Source organism: Macaca fascicularis, chromosome 10 (genome assembly GCF_037993035.2).
Source record: "Macaca fascicularis isolate 582-1 chromosome 10, T2T-MFA8v1.1".
NCBI lineage: Eukaryota > Metazoa > Chordata > Mammalia > Primates > Cercopithecidae > Macaca > Macaca fascicularis.
Window position 1 is genome coordinate 97,803,668 of NC_088384.1, and position 12,453 is coordinate 97,816,120.

The 12,453-nt window shown below is 43.1% G+C and overlaps 1 non-coding gene across 1 annotated transcript; it reads right to left on the minus strand.

Annotated features, from left to right (window-relative positions):
- Positions 1-10,701: 10,701 nt before the first annotated feature.
- LOC123567360 (small nucleolar RNA SNORA26) lies at positions 10,702-10,820 on the minus strand. Its single transcript, XR_006690275.2, has one exon. It is a non-coding gene; the product is annotated as a small nucleolar RNA SNORA26 (small nucleolar RNA).
- Positions 10,821-12,453: the final 1,633 nt, after the last annotated feature.

Sequence of the window (12,453 nt, forward strand, 5' to 3'; positions counted from 1 at the left end):
GGCTGGGACTACAGGGTCACGCCACCACACCCAGCTATTTTTTGTATTTTTGTGTAGAAACGGAGTCTTGCCATGTTGCCTAGCCTGGTCTTGAACTCCTGGCTTCAAGCGATCCTCCTGCTTTGGCCTCGATTACAGGTTTATGACAATTACCTGAATCTATATACCCCTCTTCACACTGACTTTGATGCTGTGGTTAACCAAATGTTACTGTAATGGAGATACTTCAGGGGTGAAGAAGAATCAAACAGTGATTTGCCTCAGACCCTGTGTCCCCACCTTTCAGTAAAACATTCCTTTCTCCATGGTTGGCCCTGCACTACTTCCTCCTTCTCCCCCTGCACAGCTATTATTTATTGTCTACTCCATTCCCATCGAAGAGTTCCACAGGTGTTATGTGTATTACTGAACTGTGCTGGGAACTGTGAATTGACTTGCCATTTTTGTTAGTCAGCTGCTTTGAGAAATGGACACCAAGATGGGATGAAACATGCAGTTGTTTTACGAGGGGAAATACTTGTGTGAAAGGAAGGAGGGAGGGAGTTAGACAAGGCCAGGAGAGCCACTGACCCCAAGAAAAGGAGAGAGGGAGAGAAGGCTGGGTTGGCATTCCGTATTGCCCTGCAGTAGAAGGAAGGTGCATTCTAACAAAGGTTCTCCAAAACCCTCAGGGAGTCTTGAGCCAAAGTCAGCTAACAAAGGAGTCTCTTGTCTGTTTGAACTGGGTCTGACTCTGTACTCAGCACTCAGTCATTGGTGGGGTGCATCTCCAGGGGAGGTGTAGCCAGTAGATTTTAAAGCACAGCAGCTGGTGCCCTCAGCTCCCTGCAGTGAGAAGTTTGCAGAGGCACATTCTTGTGACTGAGACACCAATTTTTTTTTTTTTTTTTTTTGAGACAGAATCTTGCTCTGTCACCAAGGCTGGAGTGCAGTGGCATGATCTCAGCTCACTGCAATCTCTGCCTCCTGGGTTCAAGCAATTCTTGTGCTTCAGCCTCCCAAGTAGCTAGGACTACAGGCGTGCACCCCCACGTCCCACTGATTTTTGTATTTTTAGTAGAGATGGGGTTTCTGCATGTTGGCCAGGCTGGTCTTGAACTGCTAACCTTAGGTGATCTACCTGCCTCGGCCTCCCAAAGGGCTGGGAATACAGGCGTGAGCTACTGAGCCTGGCTGAAACACCAATATTTATTTTCCTCTCTCTCTCTCTCTCTCTTTTTTTTTTTTTTTAAATAACAGAGGCCTGATTTATTTGGGGTGGCAAAGACCTGATACTGAACAAAAAGATCCTAACCTTCTTTGCAACTAGGTGTGGGCCCGTATCTAAGTTCTGATCAATGCAATATAAACGGGAAGTATCACGAGGACCTTCTAGATATACTCCTTAAGGGGATCTGGCCTGCCTGGGTGGTGAATCCCTTCTTCTCTTTACCCAGGGCTGTAGACAAAATGGCTGCAGCCTCATTTGCCATTTGGTGTCAAGAGGCGACGTGTTACTGATGAAAGGGCAGACTAATAGCAAGAGTCTTTCCTCCCAGACCTCATACTGGCTCTGGATTGCTTACCTCTAGACTTTAACCTGAGGGAAAAATAAACCCCCTCATTTAAGCCATTGTTATTTTGTTTTTGTCGTAAGCTGGTAATTCTAATCCTAAATTGGTACGGTATCTATTCTTCACGACAGCGCTGCCAGGCAGGCACATTTGTGCCCATTTTATAGGAAAGTGAAGCTTGGAATGATTAAGTGTTAGAACCTAGATTAGAACCCAGGATAGCACGTAGGATACTTTTAGCTGTGAATAACTGAACAGAGTTTCTCAGTCTTCTCTGAAGATAGTAATTGCCTGGGGAGCTTGCTAAATATATATAACAGACTGCTGGCCTTCCCCGTGGACATGCTCACTTAGTAGGTCCAGGTTAAGGCCTTGGGAGGCTACTTTATCTCAAATAAGCAGGCCAGGCTGTCTTTATCCTCAGGAAGCCTGTGTGAATTCTAAGGTGGATAAAGACCAAGGGCAGGCAGCTCACACAGTAAGGAGGTAGATACTTTGCCTTAGAAGACTTCCGTGAGCATAGGAATCATTTGCAGAGCTTGATAGTATCATTTGTGGAGATTTCAGATTCTGGGCTCCAGTTTTTATTTAAAAAAAGTCAGTACATCTTTCATGGAACCTGGGCTTTTGGATTTTTGAAAAGTTTCCCACATGAGCCTATTGCGTGTGATTCATAGAGTCCAGCTTGTGGGACTCTGGTTTAATAGGAGCACAGGCATTGGAGTGTGATGAACTGGGGTTTGAATCCCGTTGCTGCATTTATTTGCTGGATGGCCTGTAGCAGGCTAATTAAGCCTTCTGTGTCTCAGGTTTTACCATTTTCGAATTGAAGAAAAAAGTATAAGGCTTACCTCGCAGAGTTGTTGTAAGGATTAAATGAGATAATTTATGTAAAGCTCTTAGCTTTGCATAAATATGTTCTCAATAGATGGTGGCTATTGTTATTATCATACCCCATGCACACATCTTGCAAACAGTGTGGGCACAGAGTTCTATTACTATGGATAATTTATACAAATCTTAAGGGAACCACGATTCAGTGAAGGCTGGTACAGGAAGCTGGGACTCCCCTTTCTCTCCCCAGCGACCTCTGGCCCTGAGAGTGAGTGACCTGCCTGTGCACACAGAGGTTGAGTAAAAATGTTACAGGATACACTCTTATGTCCCCTAGCAGCCACCTTCTACTCTCCTTTTTTTCTCTCTTCTTTCCCAACCATTCTGTCCAAGAATTACCGTCTACACTCAGTGGCTCAATTTTCTCACTTCCCATCCCCTCCTCCATACACTGCAGTCTGAATTCTGCTGGCCCTGCTTTACTGAAGTGACTCCACAAGGCTGCCAGTGGCTTCCATGTTGCCAAATCCATGGGTTCTTTTAAAGTCCTCATCTCATTTGAGTCCTCTGCAACTTTTGCTGTTGCTGTCTGCTTATTTCTTCTTGGAAATTTTCTCTCTTGGCTTCCAGGACTTCATTGCTCTGTTTCTCCTTTTAAATCTGTGACCACATTTTTAGCTTTTGTAGAACCTTTACCTCATCCATGTCTTATATGGCTCTGTTCTCTATCATTTTGATCCTTCATTTGCTCCTAGTTCCTTTTTACTGTTCCTCTTTTTCTCTGACCAGAGCCCACTATCACTGAACTCTTCAAAGTTCCAGGTCTTAATAAATTTTCTGTCTTCTTAGGATATCCTGGTCTAATGTGGCCTTTTGCTTCTTTCCTCCATGAGGCAGCTTAAGACAGGCCTCAGCAGTGTGCTCCAAAGTCTCCTTCACGAGTGTTCCTAGGAAGCTCAGCAGCACCCATTAAAACAGAACCTGGATTTCCTGTAGATTAGGCCCTGGGGTGACCCTGAGGTACCCTTGTTTCCAGTTATACTGCTGGAGGAGAGAAAGTCAACCCATCCATCCCCTTAGCTCAGGCCCTAAGGCCTTGTGTCTAGGTCATTGTTCTGCTGACACCCAGTGCCTTTCAGAGTAGTTGGTCCCATTCCTGACACTGACTTGTTAGACTTTGGGCCTTGCTTTTACCTTTCTGGTTTTGGCTTTCTCATCAATGAAATGTGACAATTGGATGACTCAACTTCATGTTGAATAACCCATTATTTTTGATTTAGAAGTGACTCTGAGGTCACTTCTAATTCTCTGGCACCATCATAACCAGCTTTTTCATCAATTGCACATCCTCGATACTCCTAGGACTCTGCTACGGAAATCCTCTCCCAAGTGCATGAAGACGTGTGCATACGAGAATGTTCACTTGTGTGAACCCAATTGCTCATCAAGAGGGGACTGGTTAAAGAACTTATTAAAGTATATGCTCTGGGGCTGTGCTTCTCAAAATAGACAGTCTGTTGTTTGTTACTGGCCGACTAGGAGATAAGGAACTTGAGCCAGAATGTAAATAATGACTTTATCAAGAGAGTCTTTCTGACAAAAAGAAAAATATATCTATAGTTGACCCTTGAACAACATGGGTTTGAACTGCACAAGTCCATTTATGTGTGGATTTTTTTCAATAAAAATTAGACCAAATATGCCTGCCTGTCTTACCTCCCTTTCCCCTTCTCCACCTCTTCCACCTCTGCCACCTCAGAGGCAGCAAGACCAAAGTTTTCTTTTCCTCCTCCTCCTCCTCCTCCTCCTCCTCCTCCTCAGCCTACTCATTGTGAAGATGGTGAAGATGTAGACCTTTATGACAGTCCACTTCCAATTAACGAATTGCAAATACGTTTTCCTTATTTTATTAATATTTTATTTTCTCTAGCTTATCTTATTGTAATAATACAGCATAAAATACATATAACATACAAAATATGTGCCAATCCACTGTTTATGTTGACTGGTAGGTTTCCAGTTAACAGTAGGATATTAATAGTCATGTTTTGGGGATAGTCAAAAGTTATGGGTGGATTTTCGATTGCCTAGGGGTCATTGCCCCTAACCCCTGTGTTGTTCAACGGTCATGGGTATATATCAACGGAAATAAACAGTGCACTTAGAGACATAGTTGATTTGCATTCTGGTGTAAGCTCCTCCCTTATCTTTTCTCAAGCCAGTAGCAAACGGTTTCTGCACTGGTAAACAGACCAAACTTTGAGTAGCATTGCTAAAGTGTAACAAAAATGAGCTACAGATGTAGAGCAAACGATGTCTAAGATACATTGTTTGTTTGTCTCACTCTGTCCTCCAGTCCGGAGTGCTGGATCATAGCTCACTGCAGCCTGGAACTCCTGGGCTCAAGTGATCCTCCCATCTCAGCTTCCTGAGTAGCTGGGACTACAGGCGCATACCAGCATACCGGGCAAATTTCTCAGCCTTGCAAAGTGTTGGGATTACAGGTGTGAGCCACAGTACCTGGCCAAAATACATTGTTAAAAGAAAAAACTATGCCACAGAACAGTATGGTGTTTTCAAAAGCAATGCTCTAGACAAAAAGGGATATATAGGCACAGAGATATGCTGGTAGATGCATGAAACATTTCTGGAATAAGTCCTAAGAAATTAACGTGGTTACCTCTGGCGAGTGCAGCTGGGAGTCTGGGGTAAGAGACCTCTTTCTTTGTTGTATATCCAATCTGCTGTGCAGTAGGTACTCCCCAGTACAGCGTAGTGGCTTTGAATCCGTCATCCTGATTGGTCTGTGCCCTAGTTGCAACAGTCATTAAATATTTTGAATGTCACTCCTTTTACTGTTTGAACAACAACAAAACACACAAAAAACAAAAAATACTACATGCATGCATCTCTTTCTCTCTTTCTTTCTTTCTCTCTTTCTTTCTCTCTTTCTTTCCCTTCCTTCCTTCCTTCCTTCCTTCCTTCCTTCCTTCCTTCCTTCCTTCCTTCCTTCCTTCCTTCCTTCCTGTCTGTCTTTCTTTCTTTCTTTCTTTCTTTCTTTCTTTCTTTCTTTCTTTCTTTCTTTCTTTCTTTCTTTCTTTCTTTCTTTCTTTCTTTCTTTCTTTCCTTTCTTAACGGAGTTTTGCTCTTGTTGCCCAGGCTGGAGTGCAATGGCACCATCTTGGCTCACTGCAACCTCCGCCTCCCGGGTTGAAGCCATTCTCCTGCCTCAGCCTCCCGAGCAGCTGGGATTACAGGTGCCCGCCACCATGCCCTGGTAATTTTTTGTATTTTTAGTAGAGCCAGGGTTCCACCATGTTGGTCAGGCTGTTCTTGAATGCCTGATCTCAGGTGATACACCTGCCTCGGCCTCCCAAAGTGCTGGGATTACAGGCATGAGCCACTATGCCCAGTCATCACTTTCGTATTTAAAAATAAACTAGTGGCTGGGCATGGTGGCTCACGCCTGTAATCTCAGCACTTTGGGAGGCCGAGGCAGGCAGATCATGAGGTCAGGAGTTTGAGACCAGCCTGCCAACATGGTGAAACCCCATATCTACTAAAAATACAAAAAAATTAGCTGAGTGTGGTGGCGCACACTGTAATCCCAGCTACTCAGGAGGCTGAGGCAGGAGAATCACTTGAACCTGGGAGGCAGAGGTTGCAGTGAACTGAGATTGCACCATTGCACTCCAGCCTGGGCGACCGAGTGAGACTCCATCTCAAAAACTAAAATAAATAAACAAATAAATGATTAATTAAAAACTAGCTATAGAGAGAACACTAATCTCCTAGAGCCCCCATTTGTTAAATAACAAGCCTCCTCGTTTCATTTTTTTACAGACATTTCTTCCCTCTGTTCTCTCCACTGGGTCTAGGAACAAGGGTTTGCTCTCTGTCAGTGCTTTGGCGTTTTTCTCCTGCAGATACATTCACAAGAAGTCATCTTGGTTCACAGCATAGTGATGAAGAGGGCTCAGGGTCCAGAGGGCTGATTATGGTTCTAATTTGCAATTATACAGTGATTTTTCACACTGCTCATGAATCCTGAGTTCCTCCCTGTTTGGGTTGGAGAGTTAGAGGGATCTGATTTGACTGAAGTAGTATAGGCTGTGATTATCATAAGAATTTGGCATAGTAAATTGAATTGGAACATATTGGGCAACAGATGTAAATTATTTCCTTTCATTTGTCACTCCTACACAACTGTATATTTACTGTTTGTGGCTGGCCCGGTGTAGAAAAGTGAAATGACTTATCCTAATGCCTTTGAAATGGGAATTGTTGAGACATCTGAGTAGCCTCTTCAAATTCAAGATGCAAACAGATTGTGCTGCTGTTTGGAGGGAGCATGGAGCTGAAACAATATCCCTGGAGTCTAGCAGTTATTAATTTTTTTTCTTTTTTAATTCTAGTGCTCTAGGCCCAACTACTGTGGTGCTGGATGGATGTTTTAAATATTTGCATATACAATTTTTTTTTAAACTCTTAATTCTGTGTAATAAAAAAGTTGGGCCGGGGCAGTGGCTCATGCCTATAATCCCAGCACTTTGGGAGGCCGAGGTGGGCAGATCGCCAGAGGTCAGGAGTTTGAGACCAGCCTGGTCTACTTGGTGAAACCCCGTCTCTACTGAAAATACAAAAAAAAAAAAAAAAAAAAGCTGGGCGTGGTGACGGGTGCCTGTTATCCTAGCTACCGTGAAGGCTGAGGCAGGAGAATTGCTTGAACCCGGGAGGTGGAGGATGCAGTGACCTAAGATTGTGCCGCTGCACTTCAGCCTGGACAAAAAAAATGAAAAAGTTGGCTTGCCTTTGTCCTGGGTTCTTAGAAGGTAGATAACCTGTAAATAATTGGAATTTTCTGAATGAGAGGAGTGTCTCTGTTTTGCATGGTGGTGGACCTTGATAGTTTAAGCTAATGAGATGACTCAGGGTGGGAGCAGGCCACACTAGGAAGAACCATGGTGTGATTAGAGGAATGGGGCTTTTAGCCATGTGATATCACTCCTCAGAGGAGGAGAAGCAGGTGGGGCATAGCCAGTGATTCAATCGATCACGCCTACAAAGTAAGACCCCAATGAAAGCTCTGGACACTAATTTAGGTGAGCTTCCTTGATTGGCAGTACCTTGTGTATTGTCACATATTAACATGCGGGGAGGGCAATGAGCCCTGACTCCACTAGGAGAAGACAATGGAAGTTTTGCATCTGGAACCCTCTCAGACCTTGGCCTATGTATTCTCCTTGTGGCTAGTTCTGATTCATATCCTTGTGCTATAATAAAACTATAATTGTAAGGACAGAACTTTCCTGAGTTCTGTGAGTGATTCTAGTGAATTATCAAACTTGAGGGGGTAACGAGAACTCCCGAGTTTGTAGCCAGTTGGTCAGATGTGAGAGTGGCCTGGGGATCCCCAAACTTGCAGCTGGTGTCTGAAGTGAGGGCAGTCTTGTGTCTTGTGGAAGATTATACCCATAGCTTGTGAAGTTTGGCCTAACTCTGGATAGTTGGTCTTAGAAGTCATTGCAATTTCTTTAACTTTTTCTCTTGAAAAATTTAAAACTCAAAGAAAATTTACAAGAGTAGTACAATGAATACCCATATACTTTTCACTTAGAGTCTCCAATTTGTTAAAACATTCCCATATTTGTATCATTTCTATCTGTATATACTGTTTTTTTTTCCTGAACCAGTTGAAAGTTGCAAACACATCATCCCCAAACACTTCAGTACATACCTCCTGAGAACCAGGACATTCTCCTGCATAACTCCAATAGCATGATCACCCCCAAGAGATTTAGCATTGATACAATAATATTATCTAATATACCATGTTTCAATTTTCCCTATTGTCCTTAAAATAACCCTTATAATTTTTTCCTTTCAATTTAGGAGGATCCAATCAAGGGTCATGTATTCCTTTGGTTGTTATGTCTCCTTGGTTTCCTTAAATCAAGATTCCAGAACTGTCTCCTTGTTTCTTTTGTTTTGTTTTTGAGACGGAGCCTCTCACTCTGTTGCCCAGACAGTAGTACAGTGGCACAATCTTGGCTCACCGCAACCTCCACCTCCTGGATTCAAGCAATTCTCCTGCCTCAGCCTGCCCAGTAGCTGGGATTACAGGCGCCTGCCACTGTGCTTAGCTAATTTTTGTATTTTTAGTAGAGACGGGGTTTCACCATGTTGGCCAGGCTGGTCTGGAACTCCTGACCTTTCAGGTGATCCACTCGCCTCGGCCTCCCAAAGTGCTGGGATTACAGGCACGAGCCACTGCGCCTGACCTGTCTCCTTGTTTTTTATTTTAATTTAATTTCATTTTGTCTTTAATGAAATGGACACTTTTGAAAGCGCCACACTACTTGACTTGTATATTGCTCCATAATCTCAATTTGTCTGATCGTTTTCTGATAATTAGATTCAGACTGTACATCCTTAGCAAGAATACAAACTATGTAGATGATGTGTTGATGAAAAATTTGGACTGGTGTGATGTCACCAAGATGGCAGAGTAGAAGGTCCCTTGGCATCACTCCTCTCAGAAAAATACAACTAAAAACTATTCAAGACCAGAATACCACCCTGAGCTCACCAACACACCAGCACTTGGAGGAGAAGCAGAGAAAACCCTGGACCCATAGAACTGAGAGAATCTGTGACCCGTAAGGGAAGTCATCGTTTCAGACTGTGCTGTCCCCTCCCCTAACCAGGCAGGATGCTATGAACAGAGAATTTACCCCAATCCATTGTTTCAGGAGTTAGAGGAGGGAATTAGAGGTGGACATTTGATCTCTCTATGGTCTGGGAATCTTCAAGGGAAGCCCACTCTGTCCCGTGGGAACCACTGGGAGTGCTGGGAGGGCTGAACCACCTGGGATGACTTAGAGACAAACAGCAGGATGCTGACTGCAGCACTGGCACTTGGATCTTGGTGGCTACTCTGTGCTCTGATTGGTGGGGATGCCATGTTGAAGAGACTGGCTGGAGCCATAGTGCTGCACGGGGCACACTCCGTGGAAAGGCCCAAATGCCTGGCTGGATTTTCCACGATGCCCAGGTACTTGCAGAAAGCGTTTTCTTGGCCCAGAGACAACTAAAAGGTTAGGATTAAGTTCCAGTACCTGCTTAAGTCTTTCCCATATGGCAGGGTGGCCATATAGTTCGGGGCAACATTTAGCTTCCTGTGCTTACTATAAGTTTTCCCTAGACCAAGAAACAATGACAAAACAACACTTTAGCTCCAGTGGAGTGTTTTAGTTCTGGTGCCCATTGTAAGTCCTCCCCAAAATGGGGAGAAACAACAGGTCAGTGTTTAAATTCCAGTACTAAGTAGTAAAGGTCTAACACAAGCAAAGAACACCTGCGAAAACTGGAAGAGGTGCCTGTTTCCTCAGATAGGCAAACATCAGTGTAAAGATACAAAGATTGAGAAAACTCAGGGAGATATGATGTCACCAAAACAAAAACAACAACAACAACAAAGTTCTAACAACAGGCCCAGAAGAATTGAAGATCTATGAAATGTGAGACAGAGAATTCAGAATCCTCTTAAACAAGTTAAGTGAATCACAAGAAAATACAAATAGAAAATTAAATAAAACTTGGAAAACAGGGTGGGTGTGGTGGCTCACACCTGTAATCCCAGCACTTTGGGAGGCCAAGGCAGGCAGATCACAAGGTCAGGAGTTCAAGACCATCCTGGCCAACATGGCAAAACCCTGTCTCTACTAAAAATACAAAAATTAGCCAGGTGTGGTGGTGTACACCTGTAATCCCAGCTACTTGGGAGGCTGAGGCAAGATAATCGCTTGAACCCAGGAGGCGGAGGTTGCAGTGAGCTGAGATCATGCCACTGCACTCTAGCCTAGACAACAGAGTGAGACTCTGTCTCAAAAAAAAAAAAAAAAAAAAAAAGTGGAAAACAATCGAGGAACAAAATTAGAAATTTGACAAAGAAATAGGAATAATTAAACAAAATCAGATAGAAATTCTAGGAATAGAGACTAGAATAATTGAACTGAAAAACTCATTACATAGCTTCAACAGCAGACTTGATCAAACAGAGGAAAGAATTAGCAAGCTTGAAAACAAAAGATATGAAATCATCCAATCAGAGGGTAAAAAGAAAGGTTTGGACTGGAAAAGAGAAAAAGTCCATCAGCAATGAGGTGCAAATATATCACACACGGCACACAGAAGAACTGCATGGGCCAAGGGACACAATTTGTGGTGGAGACAGTTTTACAGAGGAGAAATTTTGGAGCTGCCTGAGGCTCATTTTGTATTCTCCTCTTCTTTTTCTTTTCTTTTTTTTTTCAGCTGTAACTCCAGACATGATCCAAAGAGGAATTTTGCAATATAGTCTCTGGGTTTTATGGAAACTTACTTACTTCTGTGTTAGGCTCTTAAGGCACTGTGTCAACCTTAAAAGGGCACAGGAAAAGGCTTCTCACTTTTCTGACACCATCTAATCGTAGCTCAATCCAAGGCTAAGACGGTTCTCACATGTCCATCTCTAGCCCAGCCTGCTTTCCTAAATATAGTCCTGGTACTCAGCTACTTACTTTCATCTCAAAGGTGGTCTCAAAGGTCCCTCATGCTAACATGTTCAACACTGAACTCTTGAGTCTTTACACCAATGCCCTCCCCCAGCATGAGTGCATCTCCATGAGTGACACCACCACCCACTCATTTATGTGAGCTAGAAACCTGGACATATCCTTGATGCCAGCTTCTTTTCCTCCTCCTCCTGTAGCCAGTCCATCACCAAGTCCCACTGTTTTGATCACCTAAATAATTATCAAATCCATTCATTTTCTCCATCTACTCTACTACCAGCTTTGTCCAAGCCACGATTCTACTACACCCTCCTAATGGATCTCTTGGCTTCCACACAGACTCCCTTCTGAATCTCATCTCCATACAACAATCAAAATATCTCTTAAAAGTGTAAATCTGATCACCTGTCTCCCTACTTAGTATCCTTTAATGGATTCTTACTGTTCTTTCAAAAAAGAAAAAAATCTTTTCCAAGGCTCCCGGCCACTGTCTATAGCATTCGAGTATACCATTCTTCCTCTTGCTCTCTGCACTGCTGCTGCACTGTCTTTCTGTTTCTTAAACCCCAAACAATTCCTCTGCCTTCCTTCTTCCCAAGACACACACACACACACACACACACACACACACACGCACACACACATTCTCTTCACGTGTGTTCTTCCTTCATGTCTTTGCTCATTAGTCCCTTTGCTCATGGATGCCCCCTCTTATACACTCTTAGAATACTCTAGTTTTCACTCTGAGCCCTTATTACAAATTATATTTCTATAGTTGTTCAACATTTCATTCAGATCTGCCTATCCTACTTCCAAGCTCCAAAGGACAATGATTACATCTGTCTTCTTCCTCTGGGTAGCCTTACTACATAGCACAGTGCCTGGCACTAAGTAAACTGTCAATAAATATTTGGGGGTGCATGAATAATCTCTAGGAGGCCCAATGAGAATTCCAAAGGGCATGTACACCCATGCAAGCATTAAGGAATTTATTCCATGCTCTCTTATAATCTTGGTAAGTTTGATAAAATATCATCTATTTTATCTGCTCAGTCTGACATCAAAAGTCCATGGGGGAAATTTTTATTTCAAAGCACTTCCTGTATTTAAACCTTTGAAAAGGAAGAACGACTAGCATTTCTCCCATATTTCCATTCTGTCTTGAGCCATCTAAGCTGGGAGGTTGGCAAAGGCAGCAAATGAAGTGAGAGGCCATTGATATGCAAATGATGGTCATTATGATTGGAGGCCACACCCCAGAACTTCATCTCAGCTCTTTCACAGTCAAAGCCAATTTACATTAAAAAAATTAATTTTCCAAACTTGAAATTAATCTCCAAAGCTAAAATGCATAGAAATTAAACTATTAAAACATTGCATTTTCAATAGAACACATTGCTATTTCTTGGAGTGAGAGTTGGCCGTCTTCCAACAATTAGGTTCTGTTTGGCTTGTGAAAGAGGTTCTGGGTTGTTAAGGATGGATACTCTTGACCTTGGACTGACCTCTAC